The sequence below is a fragment of the Ascaphus truei genome, chromosome 3 (assembly GCF_040206685.1).
Source record: "Ascaphus truei isolate aAscTru1 chromosome 3, aAscTru1.hap1, whole genome shotgun sequence".
Taxonomy (NCBI): domain Eukaryota; kingdom Metazoa; phylum Chordata; class Amphibia; order Anura; family Ascaphidae; genus Ascaphus; species Ascaphus truei.
This window is the reverse complement of record NC_134485.1, coordinates 241,273,531-241,297,260: the sequence shown is the minus strand read 5'-3', so window position 1 is coordinate 241,297,260 and position 23,730 is coordinate 241,273,531. Positions and strand designations below refer to the sequence as shown.

The 23,730-nt window shown below is 46.6% G+C and overlaps 1 protein-coding gene across 3 annotated transcripts in view; it reads left to right on the top strand.

The window, feature by feature from the left end:
- Window positions 1-23,730, top strand: part of LOC142489516 (septin-10-like) — an 85,531-nt gene that overhangs the window by 50,597 nt on the left and 11,204 nt on the right. The gene's annotated exons all lie outside the window — the stretch shown is intronic.

Genomic DNA, 23,730 nt, shown 5'->3' with positions numbered 1-23,730 from the left:
TAACGATTAAGAAATTCATGTTTCTTTTAACACTAGAAGAAAAAAGAGCCGGACTTCTCAGTAGGCAAGATACTAATATTATATGAGTTAAACTCATGTAGGCTTCTTGGGGCTTTAGTGCTTTAAGATGAGTGTTTGTCTGCATTCTGAGTCTCCAATGTATGTCATGCGAGTCTCCCGCCAAAGATCCGTGAACCCTTTGAGTCACATGCTGCTTGGAACACGCAAAATAACAACCTTGAGGACAGTCTAAGCTAACTAACACGACGTGAAACGTATCACCTCGCTACGGAAGGTGCAATCCACGACTGTTGTTCAGGTTTCTGGTTTGGTAACGGTCACACAGTCCCATGGAGATTCTTTCCTTGCTTCTGTGTGTTGTTGTATTCCGGACATTCAGGCGTGTATTTTTTAATTCTTTTGGGGAGTGTATAAAATGGCTGCTATTTTCTCTCATAGGAAGAACAGATTTTGCAGAATGAAATGTTTACATTACATGTGTAGCCACCTTTCCCCGTCACTAAAGGAACTACTGGCACTGCCGTTACCTGCTTGGCTAACAGAAGGCCTGAGCCTCTGCCGCTGGGAGCCTGGGGTGATCTCTTGTTTGCCTCAGTGCAGCGCCTCCACCTGCGAGGGATCCCAGCGTAGCGGGATAAGCCCCTCACAGGAACCAATAGTAAACACACACATGTATATCAACTGGTTTACTAAACATAGGATACGGCAACCTGTACCCCACAGTGTATCACACACACAATACAATAACACAGGGTGAGTATCCCCAAAGTACATAGGGTGCATGGCTCCAATATCCCTGGTGCCCCTTACCCAATGTCAGTCCCCACCCAAAATGTAGGGAGTAGCTCTACCCCTGCCAGTTGGTGCACTTAGATGTGATCCCGCCCCGGGCACTCCAGTACCCAGGTACCGGCGAATAACAAAAAGGATCCGTCAGATCCACCGACGTAGGTCTGTCCGATCCGTCCCTGAAGGCGTCCGCCTCTGCGTGGGGTGAGCTCCCACTGGAGGGTCTCACCGTAAAAGTCTCTTAGCTCAGGGGTGGTCTGGTCTCATACCACAGGCCGCAAGTCACCACGCGGCATCTTGTCACTGGGGCCTAACACTGATAGGGCTACTGTGGAGATGTCCTTGCCCTGTAGCAGCCACAAACTACCAATGGTCGGGGCCTAAGTGGCAAATCTAGGCCTTTTCCAGAGGAGCACTGCCCTCTGGACACTACCTATGACTTTGCTTTCTTTACCCTCCTACCGACTGAGCGCGAGGTCCTGAGCGCGCCAAATGTATCAATATTGCCTCAGGAGGTCCGAGGAGCCCTATTGGCTAACACTGCCCATGTGGTATACCGCCCCTAAGTACTATGGGACTTGCAGTTCCCATGCGGAGCTTGCCTCAAGATGGCCACCGCAACTCTCGTGCTTCTGCGCATGCTCACATCAGTACTGCGCATGCGCAAACCTCACTGTGGCCGTCGGGATCTTGGCATCTCTGCGCACGCACAACCTGTGTCCCGCGCATGCGCGAGGACAAACATGGCTGGCGCCTGATCCCCAGCCCCATGCCGGTCCCTCCTGCAGCCCCGCTAATGCGCCTGAGAGGGGGGTCTGGCAACACATGCTTTATGTAAAAATAGGGACCTGAATATTTAAGTGTTCTCAGAATCCCTGTGTTTCTCAATAGCTTTATTTATTGCTATTGATGCAGACCAGAACCTAACTTGTCTCATCAAAGGGATAGCCCTGGCTCCGGGTAAATGCTCTTCTGTTTCTTGTGGCATAAAACATAAATACTGTAGATGCAGGCCAGGCAGCCAATTAGTGAGGAGAATGCTGCACAATATAACAATGTTCCCCTCATTCATTGGCTCACTGACATAACATTGCCGACTGTAATTTAGATTTTCCAAAAATAAAAGGAATAACAATCAGTGGATTAAAAAAAAACAAAAGATACATTAAAAGGGACAGCTGCTTTAAATGCTTACAACACTTTATAAGGAGGGAAAAAGCACCAAGGACAATACATAAGGTTAAAGATGCCCCTTAAAGCTGCAGTTCAGTCTTTTTTTTTTTTTTTTTTTTTTTTTTAATATTTATTTTTTTACTTCAATAGTTTCATGTGTGCAATCTCTAATTAGCTAAAGAACTGTATAGCTGCAGGTCAATTCGTTTTCCATGTATTGATAGGTCGAAATTTGGTGACATATTAAAAGCTGGGATTTGTTTATAATCTGCTTGACTGGCAGTGGAAGCTCATGAATATTCATGAGCATTCCTGCACTGACAAGTGCTAGAGGGAGGGCAGGGCTGACAGAGGGGTGTGCCAGGGCTTGTGACAGGACATGAAGGGGCAGTGCCTTAGCAAATGGCTGTTAAAATAGAATACAAGAAAATTGGTCTTTCAAAGTCGTTTTTTTAAAAACAGAAAATGCTAAAAGTATTTTTTCTTACTACAGAACTGATTTATTAAAAAAAACACACACATGCAGGATATTGACTGAACTGCAGCTTTAAGCATTTTCTGCTGTGCCCCAGAGATTAAAGGATTGAGCTCTGATTATTTCTTCTTGTGGTCTCACGTAATTGCTGACCCCAGCACCTGTTGCACATACACACAGTGCAGCTGCTCCCAGGAGTGATCAGCTGATACACAGGAACTGGAATATAAGGGTGGAGCAGAATCATTGTGGGTGGAAGGAATATGAGGGGAAACAGAATCACAAGCACAGAATAGAAGTGTGAGCTATGCATTGCTTTAGAAGTCATTTACAATGGCACAAATGCAAATCAGTTGATGTATTATTTGTTAGATTGCTACTGTATCTCGACTTGTGTAGAGTGCAACGTACAGTAGAGAGATGTCCTATAAACCAGCATTCACTAAGTCTTGTCACATTCAGGTTCTGAGAGATGGCAAATGAAGATATTGCTGGTTGCAGCCTTTGTTTCTAAGAACAAAATATGAGTGCCCACCTGAGAGAGACAACGTCTGAAATAGGGAAACATAGATGTTGATAGTATGTTGCTTAATCATCAGTACTATCCATTCATCGGAAAGCGAGGACCGCCTGTATCCTTGCTGCAAACTGGTATACAACTAATGCAAAAGCAACACTTAAGGAGTGTACAGTGGGTTAATTTATTTTAAAATGGTATGGTAATTGAAAGCCTGTTACTAAATTTTTTTTTCTCTCTTGCCTGATTGAGCCTCTAGTGGGTGTGGTTAGTTGATTGCTAACCTAACACACCTGGTTGGTGTCGCTTCCTATTTAAAACAGAGGCTTGTAATGAATCCTGAGCTTGCGTGTCCTGATCTGTGTGACTGGATTACTGGAACACCTGTATGCCCGCAGACCTGGCCAGTCCCCAGTACTGAGGTGGGTACGGTTATAACACGCACCCACAGCAGTGAGAGCGTGCCCGGAGTGTGGTAGTGTGTTGCCGGGCCTGTAGAAAGAAGGTTAAGGTATACTTGCAACGCCTTGGGTTTCAGAGTTCGGATAGTGATGTCCGTGTGCCAGAGTCCAGGGGCAAAAGAGAGCAGGATAGTGATGTCCGTAAGCCAGAGTCCAGGGGTAACAGAAGGCAGCGAAGTCGTATCCGGATGCAGGGTTCAAGGGCAGGAGAGAGCAGGGTAATCCAGTACAAAGCAGAGTTCAAGCCAGGGAGATCCAGAGGTAAGCAGGAACAGGAACAAACGCTGAAAGAGACAGGAGAACCAAGCATAGGACTGCACACACAGGGGTCACAAGAAGCTATGCAGAGCAATGAGTGAGAGGACAGACAGGGGTTATAAAGGAGGGAACACCAATGGAGGAGAGAGGAAGAGTAGAGGGTAGAGTGAGAGGCAGCAGGAATAGGGGAGAAGGAGAAAGGGAGGAGACAGGTAAATCAGAGAGGGAGATAGCCTGTACAGCATGGGGGGCGGAGCCAGAGGTCTGGGGAGGTTTACAAGAGGAGCGTGTGTGCGCGCCCTCTGTAAGGAAGGGGTGCGCGGGAACATGCTGCGTCAGAAAGCGCGCGGAGAGAGAACCGGAGGAGTGACTGCAGAAGGTATTGAGACCGGAGGGGAGACAGAGGGACGCCGCGAGCAGAGAGTGCCGCGGAGGGGATCGGGTGTTTGGGAACATGCGCGCACCCTGCGGGGAACGCGCACGGCAGCTGGGAGTGCGTCAGGGCATGCCGCAGAGGGACGGGTGCAGGAGGAGGAAGGGAGAGCAGAGCGAGGAGGCAAGGGGGAAAGATCAGAGGCAGGGGAAAGCGCGGTGACGGGGACACATGGAGAGGAAGGAATCCCCTGAACCGTCACAATTACAGGTGGATTTCAAGGGCTGGAAGTGTGGAGTTAGAACCAGAATATTGTAAGACAGCCAATCGGTTAATACAACATCTGGTTGGCCAAGAGACCAACCAGAAAAGGAAAGACTCAAACTAACATAAACATAGGCTTGGAACTAGTGCACCACAAGGAGGGCTGGTTGTATATTGAGAGTATAGTATATTTAAGTATAGTTAATTGTTACTACTTATAACTCCATAGTTGCAACTGCGCATGATTGAGAATGCCACTCAATGCTCATCTTGCCACATGTATGTGCACTTGGAGCAGCTGTTCCTGAGAGCATACCGCTGTGACAGGTGTGAGCGGGTGGTCTCTTTAGAGTCAGAGATTGCTGATCTGAAGAGGAAACTTGCAATATTAAGAGACATTTACAATCTTGAAAGGAGTTTGCTGCTCACTGAGCAGGCCTTGGCTGGGACTTCTGGTGTAGAGCAGGGGTGCGCAAACTGGGGGGCGCAAGATTGTTTGGGGGGGGTGGGGCGCAGCGGTTGCAGAGGCCACCCGCGCACTTCACCAGGGGGATCGCATGAGGCCTGTGCAACTCCATTTACCTTGTTTTCGGCTATGCGTTGCCATGGCAACGTGACGTCATTTGATGCCGGAGAGAAGGTAAGGGGGGGGTTGCGAGCAGGGAGGGAAGCAAGAAGGGGGCGCAGCAGGGAAAGATTGTGCACCAGTGGTGTAGACTAGGGGTTCGCAAACTGGGCGGCACAAGATTTTCTGGGGGGGCGTGGCGGTTACAGAAGTTGGGGGGAGGCGTGATGCCTCTAACATCTCCTACCGCTGTCAGCCGGCTCTTCGGCGACACGTTGGCTACATATTCATAGAGATCTGTGTTTTTGACCCATATGATACACACACTAATATACAAACATGAACAGCTTTGGCAACCAGAGCTAATAATTACATTGTAACATTTTTGGACTCATTGAATTGGTGTCACTTTTGTTGCATTTATCATAGCAATTGTAACAGCTTTATCCCAATATAGGCTGTTAAACCAACCTACAAATCTTTATTTCCACTACTACACTGATGTCAAGAGTATTATTTTGGGTGTTACCTTCAGAGACTAGCATACTAATGCAAATTAATTAAGTTCTCTGGGTCACATACCGTACACCCACATACATTATACTGTACACTACAATTCCACTACGGGGTTTTTAATATTTTAATATACACATTGTTACATATTTACCTATGTTTTAATACATTTGTCAGTAATTTGACCAATAAATATTTTATTATTTTTCAATTGATCCTAGTTTAAGAGCCATAGCAGTTGAATTCTCTGCAGGACTCGTTTGGTTAGTACCTTTTCCCCTACATGCTAATGAGTGCATTCTTTGTGGAGGACCTTGCTGATCCTCTTTGGATCTATTTGTCTACATAACAGTTAGAAGGGGAAGAGGACGAGGCAGGCCAGTTCTGAGCTGGCCAATGCCAATAGATTTGCCATATTGAGTGAAGATATTGGGAGTGTCAGAGCAGGAATGGCAAGGCTGGGGGAGACTGATTCCTCTAGCAGCCAGGGGAATAATTCCTCAAGCACAGAGGGGACTCAGGATGCTCAGATACAATGAAAGATTGTGGTGGTAGGGGACTGCATTATTAGGATTTTAGATAGGGCAATCTGTTGCCATGACCACATTAACCGAACAGTTTGTTGTCCCCCAGGTGCACTGGTTCGGCACATTACGGATCGGGTAGACAGATTGTTGGGCGGGGGCTGGGATTGACCCAGCGGTGTTGGCACTAATGACAAAGTTGGAGAAAGATGGAGGGTCCTAAAAAATTATTTCAGGGATCTAGGGTGAAAGCTTAAGGCAAGGATCTCCAAAGTAGTATTTTCTGAAATACTACCAGTGCCATGCGTTACCCCAGGGAGACAGTCGGAGATTAGAGAGGTAAATGCATGGCTAAGAAAGTGGTGTAGGATGTAGGGTTTGGGTTTTTTAGAGCCCTGCGACTCCTTTTCTGAGAGGTGCCATCTTTATTATAGGGATCGGATTGCACCTCAATGAAGAGGGATCTTCTGTGCTAGGGGGGAGAATGTTAAAATGGTTGGAGGAGATTTTAAACTAGGATGGAGGGGGGAGGGACAAGAAACAGATAACGAACTGTTGATATCATAGGCATTACTGAAACATGGTGGGATGAAACGCATTACTGGGCAGTTAATTTAGAGGGTTATTCACTTTTTCAAAAGGATCAAGCAAATAGAAGAGGAGGTTGAGTATGTTTATATGTTAAACCGGGTCTAAAACCTATTATAAGGGAAGATGTTTATGAAGGAATGATAAAAATGTAGAGACCTTGTGGATAGAAATTAGCAGTGGAGGTAAAAGTACAAAGAAAATGTTTGTAGGGATGTGCCACAAACCATCAAATATCGGTGAGATTGAGGAAGCTAAAATACTTTTGCAAATGGAGAAAGCATCAGAACTAGGTCATGTTTGCATAATGGGGGATTCTAATTATCCAGACATAGACTGGGGCAATGAGATTAGCATTACAACAAAAGGAAACAGGTTTTTGGGAGTTCTAAAGATAATTACATGGCCCAAATTATTGAGGAACCAACCAGAAGAGGGGCAATACTGGATTTGGTAATATCAAACAATGTAAAAGTAATAGCAAATATTCAAGTCCGGGAACATTTGGGAAACAGTGATCATAACATGGTCTCATTTGAAATAAATGATCAAAAACCATATTACTTGGGTTCAACAAAGACTTTAAACTTTAGAAAGGCAGATTTTAATAAACCGAGGACTAATCTACAAGGAATAAATTGGGATTTTTGCAGGGGAAAATATGGAAGATAAATTGGCAGTCTAAAACATTGTTAGAAAAGCACACTTTTCAGTGTATACCCTTGGGTAATATGTATAAAGTAAATAAGTCTAAACCAATGTGTAAAGAACCCTTTCCTTTGTTGCTGGGTGTGCTCATCTTTCCAGCCATGTCTTATTCCGACTCCGTTCAGCCCATGCACGCCTGTCCCTCCTCCTCCTCCTCCTCCTCCTGTAGTGTAGAGACTTGGGCGGCATCCGTTTTTATCCGCTCCTTATGCCCCATTTTTCCTCCTGTTGCTATCCTTATGGTTCTCCTGGCTCGTGCACAACCAGGATGGGACATCCTTGCGGTGAAAGCTTAACCTGGAAGTACATTTGCGCATGCGCACGAACGTCTGTGGAGGTCAGTAACCAATTAGATGGTAGCTGACTGAGTGAACGACGGTGGCTTGTGGTGCTCTAAAAACATCAAATGCGTTTCTATAAAAGCTTCCTCAGTGATGTAGTTCTGAACATCACTCATTACTAAAATACAAATGGACTCAATAAATAACGCCGTAGTCACACTGTAGTGATAAAAGATCACATTTTCAAGTTAGATTACACAGATGTATCTTTCTTACTACAATGCGAGTTTACCTTGCCGTGGAACTACAGAGGAGACAGATTGGAGAGTAAGGGTGTATTTGCTCACAAAAATCATAGAGAAATCGTGATTTATGAAATATTGCGCCATATCACAGTGTTGTGAATACATTTTGTTTTTAATTACACTAAAATCACTTTGCATATTCCATACTGTCCCTCTACTACAAGGCGCAATGCCATTATCTAAGCTGCTGATCGATCTGTTCTCCTGTGATCGATCGGATAAGATCCTGTTTCCCAGGGCACACAATATAAAAAGGGCATAAAGTGGGGTGGGGAATGCAGTAAGTACCGTATTGGACCGAATATAGAACGGCCTCGCACATAATACGACCCTAAAGTTTTGAAGGTGTTCTACATGAAAAATAAAAGGCCTTAGGCTGTGCTTATAGTGCCCGGTGACGTCGCACCAAAACAAATACATTGAATCCGTCGCATGTGCTTATAGTAAGCGCGATAGCGCCCCAAAATTTTGAAGTCAGTGAAATTTGATTTTGGGAGAGACAGTCGCCACATGTGACTGTCTCTAAACTAAACACAGAGCGCCTACTGCACTCTGCCCTCCCCCTTTGGTGACGGCACTGGCCTTGTTGCCAGCGATGTCGCTCAAACTTAAAGTTCAACTTTCGGCGACGGGTGACGTCATCGGTCATGTCACCGGCACTATAAACGCAGCCTTAGATGGAGCTCATATAAGCCAGTGCTCGCTGTTAACACAGCTTTAAAGCACAGCATGGTAATCAGATACAAAGCCAGAGAAACCATTCACAGACATGTTATAACCTTAATGGCTATCATCAGTGTGAAGTTGGTTTATATGGGCTCCATGTAACAATGGTTTTTCAGACAAAAGGTGACACGTGTGCTCATTTGCATGCCATTTCCCAGGATCCCTTGCTGCAGTGGGAGTAGTGTATGCTGGGGATAATGGTGAAAGGCAGGTTTGCAGACCTGCCTAAGACGTGAATGTGCTCACAAGTGATCTTTTTATTTGATATTATCCTGGAACCAGGGTCACGAATGATGTATGAATAATTCCAGTTAGCTTAACTCATGCCTTCCCTCTTCCAAAGCACAACAAGTCCTTTTGTCTTTCTTAGTTTTATTGAGGGAAAATGACAGGAAGAAAGGTACTTGCAGATGTAGTGTGGGTAGAGAGTGCTTCTCTCTCTGAAGTGCAGTGTATCAGGCAGTGTTAAAACAGAAAGGCCTTGCTGGGGCAAATAGCAGGCAGGTACTCACTCAGAGTCCAGGGTGAAAAGGAAGTGAGGGGCAAGGGTCACACTAGAAGTGAAGCAAGACTATACTAACAGTCAGCAAGGACAGAGGGGTAGCAATAGCCCACTCTCAGCTAGGAGAATAGGAGATTGCAGGCAACCAACACTGACTAGGGCTGTGTAAACAACATGTAACAATAATGTTGCCTTTTCACATGCAGCTAGCTGCTGGGACAGGGAAAATAGCAGGCAGCTAAAACTAGGGACAAATTAGAAGATGAATGCTGCACTCCCCAACAAAAAAAATAATAATAATTCCTGGTTCAGGAATCTCTGGTTGGTATCCCAAGTGAAGTAGGAAGGAAGAGCCTGGGCACTACGGATTTCTGCTAGTGAAAAAAATTATTACGCCAGTGTGATTAATACATTTTTGGCTTAATAAATTTTTTTCACTAGCAGAAATTCGTAGTGCCCAGGCTCTTCCTTCCTACTTCAGCTAAACTAGGGAGACATGAATCCTATGAGCTGCAAAGGGAGACAGAGAAATGTAAAATCCTGTTCCACGACAGATATATATATCTTGGAATGTGACTAGAGCTCATCCCTCCCCCCTCCCCCCGTGTGGTGTGAGATATATATATATATATATATATATATATATTACAGTGTTGAACAAACCTATACATTTGCTCGCCCCGGGCGAGTGGATTTAACCCCCGGGCGAGTAAATATTGGCCCAAGCAGCACACGTTTGGTACTAGGTGGCGAGTAGCTTTTTTTGTGTGGCGAGTAGATTTTTTGGTGATTTGTCAACCACTGTATATATATATACACTCAGGAATATCAAAAAACGTGTATTAAGAAGAAAAAGCTGGCACAATCACCAATATATATATATATATATATATATATATATATAATACATTATCAGAAACATCACTGTTTAAATCCGGCTAGTAGATTTGGGGGTTTGGTTGTATAATTTTTTATGCTGTCGAATTTATCAGCATTGTTTGACGTTGGCTTTTATATTTTAGCCATGTTTTTCAGGAAATGCATTAAATTCCAAAATGTGGCATTAGGATATGGCTTATAGCTTTTTTTTTAAAGCAATCTGCTTCCCATGCAGTTTTATAGCGGTTAAAAAGAAATTCTCAGGATGTTCGGACTTTATATCCTGTTTACTATTCTTTGCTCTGAATTACTATTGCAGCCAAATATGTTGCTTCACGCAGCACTTTGTGTTTTCCTGCCAGGCGATGGTGTCCTGTAGTAACTGGATACTTTCAGTGCCATTTTCTTCCTCCAGCGGCTGTGTATTTTAAGGCAGAGTTTGTGTATGGTCTCTTGATGTTTATCTCACTAATAACTTCCTCCACCCACCATGCACTTCCCTTTTTAACATCTTCGGCACCAGAGAAGAGCAGCTATACACAACTAGCAGAGATTCAGAGCTTAGAGTTAACTAATTCCCTTTGCACAGCATCCAAAATATGCTTTCTTAACAATGGATCCAATCTTGTATTTATATGTATGTATATCTTTATTTATAGAACGCCAAAATTGTACTCGGCGCTTCTCAAAGAATAAAGTACAGGGAATTATGAAAATACAATAAGGCACAGCAAATTCAGACAATAGAAAAGAAAATCCCTGCCCCAAAGGGCAATGTGATGGGCAACCCCTAATACAGGGGAGCGCAATCTTTTCCTGCTACGCCCCGTCTTCCTTGTCCCGCTCCCACACGCCCCCTCCCCCTGGTATCTGCGTCACAGACGGCTGAATCCCGGTAAGTGAAGTGTTACAGAGGCCTCACGCGATCCCCCGGCATTAATTTAAATGCCTGGGGGAAGAGCGCGGGGCCTCTGCAACTGCCCGCGCCCCCCCAGCAAAATCTCCCGCCCCCCCCCCCCCCGGGGGTCGTGCCCCCCAATTTTGGGCGCACCGCTGCCCTAAGGGACACAGACCCCCCTATGGGAGCCTCTACGCTTCATTTCTCGCATAACTATGGACCTTACTTCAGGGGGCACTTGTCTGACTACAAAACAACAAATGGGGATACATCTACGTACATACTCTATCCCTCTACTGTGAACCTATTTACACGTGAGGCTTCTCCACTTACAGTTAGGTCCGGAAATAATTGGACACTGATACAAGTTTTGTTTTTTCGGCTGTGTACCAAAATAAATTCAAGTTACAGTTAAATAATGAATATGGGCTTAAAGTGCAGTCTATCAGCTTTAATTTGAGGGTATTCACATCCAAATTGGAGGAAGGGTTTAGAAATTACATCTCTTTAATATGTAGCCCCCTCTTTTTCAAGGGACCAAAAGTAATTGGACAATTGACTCAAAAGCTGTTTCATGGACAGGTGTGTGCTATTCCTTCGTTATTTCATCATCAATTAAGCAGGTAAAAGGTCTGGAGTTGATTCCAGGTGTGGCATTCGCATTTGGAAGCTGTTGCTGTGAACCCACAACATGCGGTTAAAGGAGCTCGCAATGCAAGTGAAACAGGGCATCCTTAGGCTGCAAAAAAAAAGAAAATCCATCAGAGAGATAGCAGGAACATTAGGAGTGGCCAAATCAACAGTTTGGTACATTCTGAAAAAAAAAAGAACGCGCTGGTGAGCTCTGCAACACAAAAAGGCCTGGACGTCCACGGAAGACAACAGTGGAGGATGATCGTAGGATCCTTTCCATGGTAAAGAAAAACCCCTTCACAACATCCAGCCAAGTGAAGAACACTCTCCAGGAGGTAGGCATATCATTATCCAAGTCTACCATAGAGAGAAGACTTCAAGAAAGCAAATACAGAGGGTTCACCACAAGGTGCAAACTATTCATAAGCCTCAAGAATAGAAAGGCCAGATTAGACTTTGCCAAACAATATCTAAAACAGCCAGCCCAGTTCTGAAACAGCATTCTTTGGAAAGATGAAACTAAGATCAACATGTATCAAAATGATGGGAAGAAAAAAGTATGGAGAAGGCTTGGAACGGCTCATGATCTGAAGCATACCACATCATCTGTAAAACACGATGGAGGCAGTGATGGCTAGGGAATGCATGGCTTACAATTGCACTGGGTCACTAGTGTTTATTGATGATGTGACAGAAGACAGAAGCAGCCGGATGAATTCTGAAGTGTGTATATTGTCTGCTCAGATTCAGCCAAATTCAGAGAAGTTGATTGGACGGCACTTCACTTTACAGATGGACAATGACCCAAAACATACTGCGAAAGCAACCCAGGAGTTTTTTAAGGCGAAGAAGTGGAATATTCTGCAATGGCCGAGTAAATCACCTGATCTCAACCCGATCGAGCATGCATTTCACTTGCTGAAGACAAAATTTAAGGCAGACCCACGAACAAACAACAACTGAAGACAGCTGCAGTAAAGGCCTGGCAAAGCATCACAAAGGAGGAAACCCAGCGTTTGGTGATGTCCATGCGTTCCAGACTTAAAGCAGTCATTGCCTGCAAAGGATTCTCGACAAAGTATTACAAATGAACATTTTATTTATGATTGTGTTAATTTGTCCAATTATTTTTGAGCCCCTGAAATAAGGGGACTGTGTATGAAAATGGTTGCAATTCCTAAACATTTCATACGATATTTTTGTTCAACCCCTTGAATTAAAGCTGAAAGTCTGCACTTCTATTGCATCTTGGTTGTTTCATTTCAAATCCATTGTGGTGGCGTACAGAGCCAAAATGATCAAAATTGTGTCAGTGTCCAATTATTTCCGGACCTAACTGTAAGTCTCTTAGGAACCCGAGTTCCAGAAGCTTCTATCCTTACTATTTATACCTACTAGTGACATCACTGATCACAACGCCTACAGGGGGGAGAGGGGTGGTTTAGATCTTACCCAGGCACCCTATCACTGGTGAGAGGCTAAAATCTTCTAGAATATTGGCCTTGGCTAGGTTGCTTGATTTATTCTTTGCATTATTGTGGCTTTGAGCTTACTCATCTGTGTAAGTGTATTCACTTTGTATGGTATTTTTTATACTTTTTTTCAGTAAAATAACTTTGATTCACATATCCTCTTAGTGTCTCTTATTGAGTGTGCGGGTTCCCTTCTTTTATGTTGTGGCCAGTGAAGAAAAGTAGGTGTGGTTAGCCTGGGAGAGGGCAGAGTTGAAACAGGATAGGATCAATTTGTAGTGAAGGAAAGTCTACAAGAGTATGAGATTGCCTTCCGAGGCGTTCAGAGGAGCGGAGCATGCTTGTGTGGCAGTTTAGCCAGGATCTGGGGTTATGAGAGTGAGAATGGTAGAGATAAGGAGGGGCATGTAGATCAACAGGAGAATAGGGCAGAGTTGTAGTTCCTGACCAGGTTGTCAGTCTGTAGCGGAACAGAGAGGAGATGGAGGACCACAACGTGGTGTCAAGAGCCAATAGATTATTGGAACGCAAGTCTCCGCAGAAATGGAGAAGAAGAAGAGGAGAACAGAGAGAGTAAATGAGGTTAGGTGATGGTCAGAAAGAGGAAAGGTGGAAATGAAGACTTCAGAGCAAGAACAGTATTTTGTGAAAACCAAGTCCAGATTGTGAAAATCCTTGTGGGTGCTTGCTGCAGTCCATTGGTCAAGGCCAAAGGAAGAGTTTAGAGAGAGAAAGTGGGAAGCCCAAGGGAGAGGGGTCATCAATATTGCACCTTTCCCTTGAACTCTGTTATTGCATTATCAAAATATGCATAATAGAGTCCTAAAATCCATATCAATATATTAAATAAAAAAACCTGGGTTTATAACTGTCACGGGAGACCAGACGAATTACACCAAGATTGCAAACACCAGACAGAACGAGGAGGTTAAATAAACTAGGTTTATTCTGACTGAAACCAACAGGAAGCAACACAGATGCTTAACATGGTCACAACTTACTAAGACAGGTGGTTACGGGGGGACTCCTAGCTTACTAGGTGCTGGCGCTGCCAGAACAAGTTTATCCAGGATCTCTATGATCCGTCCATCTCAGGATATCCCGGTTAAAAGGGATCACTGCCTAACTGGTCACTATTCGCATTTCCAGTTGGTCACTTGATACCGACACCAACCACGAATGACTGTGGAACTCTGATTGGCATCGGCTGACATAGAACCCCGGATTCCACCTGAAAACCAATCAGCAGAGAGATTGTCTTCGCTGAGCCAATCATAGACCGAGGACTTGTCAGAGACAAACCAATCAGGACTGGGGACTGGTACAGTGCTTTAGGACGATCCCAAGGAGCGGGGCCTGAGGGAGAGAGAAATATGAACTGGCCAATAGGGATCAAGAAGACATGGCTAGGCCAGGCATTACTCCCCAGTTTAAGCTCCATAGCTCCTGCGGGGCGAGACACCCAACTGCCGGGTAGATAACAATACTCTGGCCTTGGAGTGTGTACTCTCCCAGCAGGGGGTTGTGTCCCAACCCAACTCCCTTTTGTTTCGCAATACTGTACCTGGCCCAATACGATGTACAATCCTTGGCTTCACTGTAGGCTGGCCTTGCTTAGTGAATTACGGGCCCAACCTACAATGAATCACAAACATCAAATAAGCAGTTGGTACAGATGGCTACCAGAGGGAACACATTACCAGTGCTGGCAGCCATTATTGTCTGTAGTAAGGTGGCCAGTCTGACCCAATAACTAGGTCGCCATCTTGATAGGTAAGGGCAACTAGCAGGCTTAACCTTTAATATACTGAGCCAGGCTGCTCCTACCGTCACCATAACCATCCTATTTTACATCACTTTATATACCAGTAAAGAAATATAGTTTACTTACTGTATGCAAAATGGATGCAGATCTATCTATATCAGGCCTGCACAACATGCGGCCCGCCCGCACTCACTGTCCTCCCAACATGCGGCTTTCCCCCCCTCCTCCTTCCTCCCGAGTCCGCTCTCCCCTCCACCTATGGAGTCCGCTCTCCCGCTCTGCTTCCCCCGGCAGAGTCCGCTCTCCCCCCTGAGTCCTGTCTCCTTTCCGCCTCCGGAGTCCACTCTCTCGCTCTTCCCCCCCCTGGGTGCTGGGGGGATTGATGTGAGGTGCTGGGGGGTTGATGTGAGGTGCTGGGGGATTAATGTGAGGTGCAGGGGAGGTTGATGTGAGGTGCAGGGGGGGTTGATGTGAGGTGCGGGGGGGTTGATGTGAGGTGCAGGGGGGGAGAGGGATGTGTGTGGTGTGCAGGGGGGTATTGTGTGTTGATTGTGGAGGGGGAGTATTGTGTGTGGGTGAGGGGGAGAGCTGGGGGTATGAGAGATAGATGGGGAGTCTCGCAAAGGTTTGATGATGAGGGGTGCTGGCGGTGATATATGAAGATGATGATGAGGGGTGCTCTGGGAGATATATGAAGATGATGAGGGGTGCTGGGGGAGATATATGATGATGGGTGCTGGGAGAGATTGATGATGAGGGGTGCTGTGGGAGATATATGAAGACGATGAGGGGTGCTGGAGGAGAGATGATGATGATGATTTTACCCATGCGGCCCAAATCTGTTTTCCTTGGAGCAGTTCGGCCCTTCTCACTTAACGAGTTGTGCAGGCCTGATCTATATTATACCTCCAAAGAGAATTTCTCACTTATCTTGTGTAGGGGCACATTCTCGTCATATGCCAAGAGCAGGTAACACAGGCAAAACCAACATATAGGAGAAATGGCCATTGTTGATTCAGAGTGGAGTTACAATTATCCTGTTATGTTAATTCCACTTGACATTAAAATATAACTAAGAGTCTGTGAAATATTTCATCTTATATTTTTTATTTTTGAAAATTACCCCACCCCCATGGGAATCACTTATGAAAAACAGTATTTGTAAATGTATTACTCACTAGATCCAAACTTACATTTATGGTATATTATCAGTCGGGATTGGGACATGGTGGTTAACAGGTTTGTCACGTGGTCAGGCGAAATCTGGTTTTAAGGGCCCATATTATATGCTCCACATTGTGACTTGTTCATTGCGTTCTACGTCACATTTAATGTTCTGAGGCATACAGTAACTTAACTTCATAATAGGAGTCATTAAAAAGGCCCTCTTGGAAAACACTGTCCCTTGTCATAATGTAATATTATTAGAAAGACTGCACCGCAGAAGACCTGTGGTATTCATTTGAATAACAGTATAAACACAAAAATGTTTGTTAATGCCATTTTTTTTACATTGGCAAAAGTGCCAGGAAATACTGAAGGCCACAGCAGAGCCAAACACTTTTTACCAACACAGTGAGCGAGAGAATTCACAGCAGCTGTTCTGCCTCCATTTCACGAAATAGCCCATTAATCAGACCAGTTCACAAACAGTAAGTAAGTCTCAGAGGCCCTTATGTTTTAGTTTATTATTGTGTACTCAAAGTATGAGCTGATTTTTTTTTAAGTGCCTATCTGTTGACCTTAAATTCACTCTAGCCAACTCTTGTTGAAGTGAAACTTCTTTAGTGGCACCTAGTCCTGATGGGACAAAACTGGAGAGATGGGGGGCGAAATGTGAAACGGAAGTGACGTCATGTAATGGACGCCGCTCCCCTCACACGTCCCCTGTCACATGCGGCCGCCGCCGCTCCTAACAGCCGCTGTTCCCCGCCCGCTGCCATGCCGCGCATGCGAAGTTGTGATGGCGCCGCTGACGGACGCCACACATGCGCAGAAGCGGCTGGCAACGGCGCCATTCCGCCCTCAACTGACGTGAGCATTCGCGGGCCCCCTGCGCCCGCAGGAAGCGGTGGCACGGGTCAAACCCGGGCGCAACCCGCGCGGCACAGGGGCTCGGCGCCGGGGGCATTCTCCTGCTGCTGCAAGAAAGGGTGGGCCGGGCAGCGGACAGGCAACCTCACCTCTCGCCCGCAGTCACTCATACCCGTGCCGGGCGCATGTACACCGCGAGGGGGGGGGGTACGCAGAATTTGCGGAAGGGGGGGGGAAGGTGGTGCGCAATGTTACACCCCGCCCCTGGCTGCAGTAGGACACACACACACACTGACTGACACACACACACACACTGACTGACACACACACACTGACTGACACACATACACACACACACTGACTGACACACATACACACACACTGACACACATACACACACACTGACTGACACACATACACACACACTGACTGACACACATACACACACACACTGACTGACACACACACACACACACACACACACACACACACACACACACACACACACTGACACACATACACACACACTGACACACACACACACACACACACACTGACTGACATATACACACACACTGACTGACATACACACACACTGACTGACACACACACATACACACTGACTGACACACATACACACTGACTGACACACACACACACACACACTGACTGACTGACACACATACACACACACACACTGACTGACACACATACACACACACTGACTGACACACACACACACACACACTGACTGACACACATACACACTGACTGGCACACATACACACACTGACTGGTACACATACACACACTGACTGGCACACATACACACACTCACTGGCACACGCACACACACACACACACACACACACACACACACACACACACACACACACACACACACACACACACACACACACACACACTGACTGACACACACACATACACACACTGACTGACACACACAGACTGACACACTGACACACATACACACACACTGACTGACACACATACACACACACTGACTGACACAAACACACACACACTGGCTGACACACATACACACGAGGAATTCACACTTAGTGCAAATAGCTAATACAGGGGATGTGTGCCGAGCACGCGCATTATAAGTCAAATTTATTTGCGTTTTGTCACTGAAATTGTATTTTGATTTTTAATAAAAACATCACAATACAAATACAATTTCTGTGACAAAAGTCAAAGAAGTTTCACTTACTATGCGCGTGCACAGCACACACAGCTTTTTTGTTACGAAGAAAGCTAACGTATCAGCGTTGTTGTGAATAGTGTTGTGGCAGCTAACAGGCTAATATATAAGTACGATTAGCACAGACTTTTAAGGCCGTGATTGCCGGAACAAATACCTCATCTCAATGGAAGTGCACATAGTGTGTGCGACCGCGTTTTGGAAAGACAAAATTTTTTGCCTTTCCAAGTGATGGTCGCGTGACGTCCGCATCACGTGAAACGGCTCAGCCAATGAGGGCGAAACAGCTTTGTGACGCCTCCGCCACGCCTCCCCAATCTCTTGCAGCCAACTTCACAGATCGCTGGGACAGCAAAAGTACGCCAGGCTATGCGCTCCGTCACGCAGGTACTATAATCTTAGCCTTCGTCAGTAATACAGCCGTTGTCATGAAACTATATCCAGTTGGAAGTGCACAAGACTTACTTTAAAATGCCTACTGCACACTAAACATGCAAATCCTCCTCTTGATTAAAATTTTGAGATGAGGGAAAAATCTAATCATAAAAACAATGGAACAAGCATATGGGAAATAATGACCATGAACACGTGTATCTATTAGTGCTGAAGCTGGTTGCAATTGGTTCTTTAAAGCAGCAATTATCGCTTATTTTTTAAGCACTATCCTATTCTGCAGCGAGGTACAATAGGGGACAGAGTAATGCATATATTAGTTAAGCAGAATGACATAGTGTGACAGGGTGAATGTACGTCACCAGCCATATACCTGGCAAACCTATGTTTAGGCTTGCAGTGCAGCAGTGACGAGGTTAAGTTTCAGTTGATAAGGGCTGCTTAATTAGTCTGACCCCAGCTGCATATCAAGGTGTTTTAAACCCCCAGGCTGTACACACATGCAGGCTAGCTGGCCAGGGGACAGGAGTGAAATACTGAAGAGATTACTGCTATAAGGTCTGTTTTTCAAAGTACATGTGTGATAACTGTCTGTGTCCTGCATGCTGAAGATAAGCTGCCTTGTTTTCTATGCTGAAGAGAAGCTATTTTGTTTTTGTCTGCTGAAGAGAAGCTATTTTGTTTTTGTATGCTGAAGAGAAGCTATTTTGTTTTTGTATGCTGAAGAGAAGCTATTTTGTTTTTGTGTGCTGTACGGATTTAAGGCTCAATAAATAAGCCTTAAAGAGAACCCGCGTGTGTGGTTGCATGTACCCTGCAACACATAGCAAATAAGGAGAAACAAGCGCAAACAGATACAAAAGGTAATAAGGGCTCTGCTTGTGAGTGCTTACAGTCTAGAGCAGGGGTGCGCAACTGGGGGGCGCAAGATTTTTTTGGGGGGGGCAGCGGTTACAGAGGCCCCGTGCTCTTCAGCGCAAGGCCTCTATAACTCACTTACCTGAAATGAGCCGGCTTTGGGCCACACATCGTCATGGCAACGCCGTGTGGTGATGTGACGTCATTTGACGCAGCATTAAAGGTATGGGGGGGCCTGACACAGAGGGAGCGTAGTGCAGGAAGTTTCCACACCCCTGGTCTAGGGCAGGGGTGGCTAACTGCAGTCCTTAAGACCCCCCCCCCCCCAACAGCTCAGGTTTTTAGGATATCCTTCAGCACAGGTGGTGCAGTCTTCCACTGAGCCACAGATTGAGCCACCTGTGCTGAAGTAGGGATATCCTGAAAACCAGACCTGTTGGATAACTTGGTCTAGAGACACAATCTTTGATAATCTTTATTATTTTTTTTAATATTGCAGATATAGCGAGTCTTAGGCATGTATTATACTAAGCGCACGACGTTGCGCGTGCGCGCCTCTTGTGCCTATAGGCCAAACGATGGTGCGCGCCTCATGTGCCTATAGGCCAAACGATGATGCGCGCCTTTTGTGCCTATAGGCCAAACGATGATGCGCGCTGCTAGGAGGTGTGGCCATGACGTCACAAGCGTAGGTCTCACTGTGATTGGCTCACAGTGGCACGGCAGCCGCTCGAAGATACTAATTTCTTTGTATTTCCACCAAACTGCCGCGCCAACGCAGTCTGCCGTGCGCGCGCCTCGGCAGTGGATATACTGTGGTAGGAAGACAGGTATTTTGCAATGTCCGCTAGCGCGCATGTGCTTAGTATATTACATGCCTTACTGTTTGTCTTGCTGAGGCAGCGTGCATTCCAGTGCCTGCGACGATCTTAGCCCGGGCGGATTAATGATACGGGGGGGGAATCACGGACCAACCCGCAGCGCGATCACGGCAGGCACGGTCCCCAGTGCTGTGGCCGTTTGCTTTTTGGGCCACGGCGCTGGGGACAGTAAGTCTTCTTACATCTGTATGTGAATTAAGGGTGCTCTGTAGCTGGAGCAATTTTCAGGGGTGAATTGTTATCCAAAAGTAACACGATGGCCACAGTGGTCAGCCGTCCTCTAACGACCAGTAGAAAGCCAAACATCACTGGAACGTGGCATTGTGGCTTTCTATTGCGTGACTCGGGGGGACATCTTGTTTTTATTTGTTATTGTAACTGAAAGAATGAAACGCTGATAACTTGAAAGGCTGGTCTCCAAGTTAAGATGAGTGCAGTACTGCTGGATAATGAAATAACATTTCCTAAATTGACGGGGAAGGGTGTAGGTGTTTTTTTTTTTTAAACTCTGGGAATTTTGCGACTATTTAAAACTGCTGAAATATATATATACAGCTAAACCCCGTTATAACGCGGGTCTCGGGGTCCACCCCGAGACCACCGCGTTACTAACGGGGTCGCGAGAAAAAAAAATGGCCGCCGCGCTTTAGCGCATATTCATCCCGCGGGACAGGAGATGGGAGCGGGCATGTCCCTCCGCTCCCCGCTTCCCCCTGTCACCTCGGGACAGGCCGCGGGGCAGGAGATGGGAGCGGGGATGTCTCTCCTGTCCCCGCTTCCCCCTGTCACCTCGGGACAGGCCGCGGGGCAGGAGATGGGAGCGGGGATGTCCCTCCTGTCCCCGCTTCCCCCTGTCACCTCGGGACAGGCCGCGGGGCAGGAGATGGGAGCGGGGATGTCCCTCCTGTCCCCGCTTCCCCCTGTCACCTCGGGACAGGCCGCGGGGCAGGAGATGGGAGCGGGGATGTCCCTCCTGTCCCCGCTTCCCCCTGTCACCTCGGGACAGGCCGCGGGGCAGGAGATGGGAGCGGGCATGTCCCTCCTGTCCCCGCTTCCCCCTGTCACCGCGGGACAGGCCGCGGGGCAGGAGATGGGAGCGGGGATGTCCCTCCTGTCCCCGCTTCCCCCTGTCACATCGGGACAGGCCGCGGGGCAGGAGATGGGAGCGGGGATGTCCCTCCTGTCCCCGCTTCCCCCTGTCACCTCGGGACAGGCCGCGGGGCAGGAGATGGGAGCGGGGATGTCTCTCCTGTCCCCGCTTCCCCCTGTCACCTCGGGACAGGCCGCGGGGCAGGAGATGGGAGCGGGGATGTCCCTCCTGTCCCCGCTTCCCCCTGTCACCTCGGGACAGGCCGCGGGGCAGGAGATGGGAGCGGGGATGTCTCTCCTGTCCCCGCTTCCCCCTGTCACCTCGGGACAGGCCGCGGGGCAGGAGATGGGAGTGGGGATGTCCCCTCAGGTCGCCGCTTACCTCAGAACCATGCTGCCTGCATGGAGGTGGTAGCGGGGGGTTTCTTCTCCCCACCGCTGTCCCCGGTGCTCCCGCTGCCTGCGCGGGAGGAGGGGGGGGAGCGGGTGGTGGTGCTGGTCGCGGCCCGTCTGTGTAGAGTGAGAGAGTGTGTGTGTATGTATATATGGGAGAGAAAGTGTGTGTGTGTATATGGGTGTGTGAGTGTGGGTAAGTGTCTGAGTGTGTGTAAGTGTGTGTGAGTGTGTGTGAGTGTCTGTGAGTGTGTAAGTGTGTGTGAGTGTGTGTGAGTGTGTGTGAGTGTGTGTGAGTGTCTGTGAGTGTCTGTGAGTGTCTAAGTGTGTGTGAGTGTGTGTGAGTGTCTGTGAGTGTGTAAGTGTGTGTGAGTGTGTGTGAGTGTGTGTCTGTGAGTGTCTATGTGTGTGTAAGTGTGTGTAAGTGTGTGTGAGTGTGTGTGAGTGTGTGTCTGTGAGTGTCTAAGTGTGTGTAAGTGTGTGTGAGTGTGTGTGAGTGTGTGTAAGTGTGTGTGTGTGTGTGTGTGTGTGAGTGTGTGTGAGTGTCTGTAAGTGTGCGTAAGTGTGCGTGAGTGTGCGTAAGTGTGTGTGAGTGTGCGTGAGTGTGTGTGAGTGTCTGTGAGTGTGTAAGTGTGTGTGAGTGTGTGTGAGTGTGTGTCTGTGAGTGTCTAAGTGTGTGTAAGTGTGTGTAAGTGTGTGTGAGTGTGTGTGAGTGTGTGTCTGTGAGTGTCTAAGTGTGTGTAAGTGTGTGTAAGTGTGTGTGAGTGTGTGTGAGTGTCTAAGTGTGTGTAAGTGTGTGTGTGTGTGTGTGAGTGTGTGTGAGTGTCTGTAAGTGTGCGTAAGTGTGCGTGAGTGTGCGTAAGTGTGTGTGAGTGTGCGTGAGTGTGGTCAGTGTGTGTGCAGTGTGTCAGTGTGAGCAATGAGCAGTGTGTGTGCAGTGTGCAGTGTGTGTGCAGTGTGGCAGTGAGCAATGAGCAGTGTGTGTGCAGTGAGTGTGTGCAGTGTGTCAGTGTGAGCAATGAGCAGTGTGTGTGCAGTGTGCAGTGTGTGTGCAGTGTGGCAGTGTGAGCAATGAGCAGTGTGTGTGCAGTGAGTGTGTGCAGTGTGCAAAAAAAAAAATGTAAAAAAATTTTTTTTAAAAAATTTTTTTTTTTTTTTTTTTTTTTTTAAAAAAACGGGAGCCACGGGAAAACCGCGTTATAACCGAATCGCGGTATAACGAGGCGCGTTATAACGGGGTTTAGCTGTATATATTTTTCCCCCCACCAATTTACAACTTTGGTGAAAAATGTGCTCACCTTCAGTGGGTGTCTGCTGCCACCTACTGTCTGTATATTGCTGCTTGCTACTACTATACGCCAACTTCAGGTTACTGTTAATAAATAAAGTGTCAATTAAAGCTGCAGTTCAAGCAATATCCTACATGTGTATTTTTTTTAAATAAATCAGTTCTGTACTATGAGAAAATACGTGTAGCATTTGTTTTTTTTAAACAATTTTCAAAGACATTTTTAATGTATTCTAATGTAATAAGCATTTTAAACCAATCATACTTCTGTACATATAGGACCAGATTATTTGCTTCTCACTGCACAATAGCCACTTAATAAGGTTACTCTCATACAGACATTGAGTGCATTACAGAGGGACTTATCTGGATGATAGTGTCTGCTTCATTCACCTCTTAAAGTGATTTACAAATGATGATGTTTTAGCTTGTCCTAGTACCTTTTGTTGTGGGTTATTCATTATGATCCGTTATGGGTAAGGCCAATCTGGCGTTAACACCTATTAAAATCAATGTGAGGTGACATTGGATCGGATGCATTAACCCATAAAGGACCTTAATGAATAACCACCGCTGGGTGCTCCTAAAATTTATATAACACAAAATTCCTTATACGCAGTTGAGAAGCACATTGATGGCTAGTCTTAATGCCACTTCACTTGAGAAAGGCCAGCAGGCCGACACTTTGTGTGTTCTATGGCAGGGGAGCGCAAACTTTTACTGCTGTGCCCCTCTGTCTTGCCTGCCCCGGTACTCGCACCCGCCCCCCTACCTTGCAGCTGCATCAAACGACGCTGCAGGGTCACGTCACATGACCCCGCTGCGTCATTTGACACCGTGTTGCCATGGCGACGCGTCACAGCCATCTGAATCTCG